At 37.6% G+C, this 3,938-nt stretch overlaps 1 non-coding gene across 1 annotated transcript; it reads right to left on the reverse strand.

The window, feature by feature from the left end:
• Positions 1-3,373: 3,373 nt before the first annotated feature.
• LOC121998968 lies at positions 3,374-3,480 on the reverse strand. The gene has a single exon (XR_006116744.1). It is a non-coding gene; the product is annotated as a small nucleolar RNA R71 (small nucleolar RNA).
• Between the last annotated feature and the right edge of the window lie 458 nt (positions 3,481-3,938).

The raw sequence follows: 3,938 nt of genomic DNA on the forward strand, positions 1-3,938 counted from the left end.
TGTGTGACACCACACACCATGTTATCTACAATATAAATTAATTGAGCAACTACACTTAACAAATAAATGTAGACATTTGACCAATGTGATTCTTTTATTTCAAAAATAAATGTTTACAAAAGCTAGACTTTTAGTATACACTCTAACATAATTTTCGGTTGTAATTCTTGATGATTTCAGCTATGGTGCATGTGATTTCTTGTGCTAGTGTAGGGTAAGGTTTTGGGTTTTGGATACCTATTGTAGCTTAATCTATATTTGCTCATTAATAATTAGGGGCTAAATCATGGTTAGTAACCCTAATCGTGATGGTGTTTGACTGGAATTGTGAGTACTGAGGGCTTTACATAATCTAAACAATATATGGTTTGAATTAAGGTTTGGATTATTTCTAATTAAAATAGTAAAGGGGAATTAGCAAAGGGTAATGCATGAGCTAGGATTAGTTACCTGTTTTGTAAATTGGCATAGTATTTTAATTCATATAAAGTTAGTTAAAATTGATACGTTGACGCAGGGCTTTGATTGAGGCGGGCGTCGTGACGAAGGGGGTATTGGATTCAGACTACGTTTAGAGGTGAGTACTTCTTACTTTGACTCTCTTTAGTTCTTTGGAACTTGGTGCATGAGCTATTCTTGGATAAGGATTGTTTTACCTTGATTCCACTCGTAAATTTTTTCTGTGCTTGATACTTCCACTCAAACCTTTGAGATATTCATTTCTATATCCATGCAGTCTCTTGTTGCCATCTATAATATTTAGCAGATATTAGATACCAACCTTGTATGCTTTGATTATTGTTTATTTATGTACCGTATTGAGCATGCTAGATTCATGTAGCATACCTGATTCCTATTTATATGTATATGATGACTATTGTATTTTGCGCATCATATCATTACATGCATGTCAATGATGAATTCTCCCTTGCGGTCGAGAGAGTCGTTGACCAGGACCGCACGCTCGACCACTCGAGAGAGTAGTAGCTGGATGATGTGCGTAGATTGTATACACTTGTTTAGCATGTTTTGACACACATTCACATGTTTTACGCATGCTTTATCTATGCATTTTCATACTCTTTGCTTTACTTTTAGCATATTTACTCTTCTTTGTTCGGAGATCTTCTCGTGTGCATTTTATGTCTACAGGAGTCGAATTTGGAGAAGAATTGATGTTCATGGCCAACTCTACAAGCAAGTGAAGGAAGACAACATCAGCCATGTGAACCACACGACCATGCCAAGGGAAAATGACCTTGGCTGTGTGGAGCAGACAACCCGTGTAACATCAACAGAGAAGAAGCATGACATGGCTGTGTGGATTCACATGACCATGTCATCCATGAATCAATTCCAGAACACAACCGTGTGGATCTACACGGTCATGCAACCTTTCCAGAGCCAAAGCACTGCCAGGTCGTGTGTGCCACACGACCGTGTGACACTTCCATAGACAAGGATTGGCTAAGTCGTGTGGATCTGCACGACCGTGCAAGCTAGCCAAAGACAAAGCATAGCACGACTGTGTGAGAGTCACACGACTGTGTGACTTTAACCGAGAGGGAACTAAGCAAGGCCGTGTGAGATTCACACGGCCGTGCCACGAGTTGTGTGGTGCCCAAACCCCCTGCTCTATATAAGGGTTTCTCCTCCTTTGAAAGGGGGGAGGCTCTCCCTTTGGGGAGATCGAATCTTGAGGCTTTCCTTCACCTTTTGAGCATTAATCCTGCGATTTCAAGGAGTTTTCCATCCAAGATTCGACTTCGGTGGCACGGATTAGTTTCAAAGATCACTCGTCGCCTTTAGATAAGCATTTCTTCTTTATCTTCTTGATTGAGATCGAAATGTTTACGATCATCTTGTCTTCGGTTCTTTTCTCTTGTTTCATGGAGTAGATCTCCTTGTTCTAGGATGGAGGGAGTATTTATGATGTGAATTGATGTATGAATCCATGGATTTTCCAACTTCTTGTTTCAATGATGTTGTTATGTTTTGTATCAATTTAATCTTGTGTGGATTGTTGTGTTTGGATCTAATTACCATTCTTGATTGGATGTTTGTAATTCTTGTGGATCTTGTAGAGGAATTCTCTAGATTGTATGACCAAGGGGCATCGTGACAGAGCTTCCCTGTTAATGGACATTTAGGGGATCACCTTGAAGGGTGATGCAAGAATCTACAAAGAAGAGGGATAGCTGAATGCGTTGTACCCTATATCTTGATGTGAATTAATTAGTGATGAGTTTCTATGTTGTATGACCAAGGGACGTCGTGACAGGGCTACCCCGTTAATGGACTTCATAGGGATCATTTCTATTTAGTTTCTTAAGGTGTAGATTAATGTCCCTAGCCGATGTTTTCTGCAGAAGATAACCGACAACTTCTTGCAAACGCATGACAATTGAGGATAGGGTTGGTAGACCATATTACATTGATAAGTATCACAAAGAAACCAAATCTCCTAGAACTTCCATAAGACCTAGTTTCCTGCACTACCTTTTTATTTCTATTTTCTAGTTTTGTTTTAGTTCGTGTAATTCTTGTTCGGTTGTTTAGCTAATTCGTTTTGTGACATCTTTAGTGATTATAACCAGTCTCTGTGGATACGATATCTTTTTATATTTCTGACGATGTATCCGTACACTTGCGGAGACGTAATAAGTTTTTGACGCCGTTGCCGGGGATTGCGTCTATAACATTAGAGATTATCATTTGAGTTAGACTAAACTTTCCTTTGTTTTTCTTACATCTAACTTGTAACTAATTTTCTAATTCTGTTCTTTAAATTTTCTTTGCATTCTTCATTCTTTTTGTTTGTAAATCAAATTCTTTGGTTCTTTGTTCTTTTCTTTGTAAATCAAATTTTGCAATCTTGTTCTTGTGTATGCGAAGATTTAACTTTACAGGAGATTTATTTCCTCTTGATCCTGAAATTGATAGAACCTTTCATAGAAGGAAAACCTCGCAAAGACAATAAGAAGAACAAGAACACTTAAACATAGCGAACAAACCACTTAAAGATTATACAACACCATATGCTAGAGGACTTCGTTCAAGTATTATTAGACCATCTATTGAAGTCAATAATTTTGAGATAAAGCCTGCAATAATCACTATGGTGCAACAAAATAAATTTGGTGGAGGACCGCATGAAGATCCTAATCAACACTTGGAAGTTTTTTATGAAATCTGCGGTACCATGAAAATGAATGGTGTACCTTCAGAAGCAGTGAGATTATTATTATTTGGATTTTCTTTACGAGGTAGAGCTAAACAATGGTTGAATTTTTTAGCTCCAAATAACATTACCACTTGGGAGTAATGTGAGCAACAATTCTTAGACAAGTTCTATCCTCTAAGCAAGACATCTCATATGAGAAATCTTATTGTAAGCTTCAGACAGTCAGACTCAGAATCCTTATTTGAAGCATGTGATAAATACAATAATATGCTCAGACAATGCCTACATCATGGATTAGAGAAGTGGTTAGTGTTGCACACATTTTATAACGACATCAACTACTATACTAAGGTGCCCCTAGATTCAGCTGCTGGAGGAGCACTTATGAATAAGAGTTTAGATGAGGCCGAAGATATCATTGAAAGTGTAGCACATAATCATCATCAATGGGCAACTGAAAGAAATGGAGGCTATTCTTATTCAAATCCAACAAAGGCATCAGAGAAATTCAATGTAGATGCAATCACTATGATGTTTGCAAAACTGGATGCTCTTACAAAGAAGCTAGAAAATATGGGAACAAGTACTAGTACAGTCAATGCCATTATATGTTGTTGTGAAACACGTGGGAGTTTTGATAATGCTCAAGACTCATGTCCTCTAGAAGCTATCTCAGCACAAATCAATCAATTAGAACAATGTGATGCTATCATGAGCTATAATCAGAGACAGAACAATCCATATTCAAACACAT

This window comes from Zingiber officinale, chromosome 6A (genome assembly GCF_018446385.1).
Source record: "Zingiber officinale cultivar Zhangliang chromosome 6A, Zo_v1.1, whole genome shotgun sequence".
Classification (NCBI taxonomy): domain Eukaryota; kingdom Viridiplantae; phylum Streptophyta; class Magnoliopsida; order Zingiberales; family Zingiberaceae; genus Zingiber; species Zingiber officinale.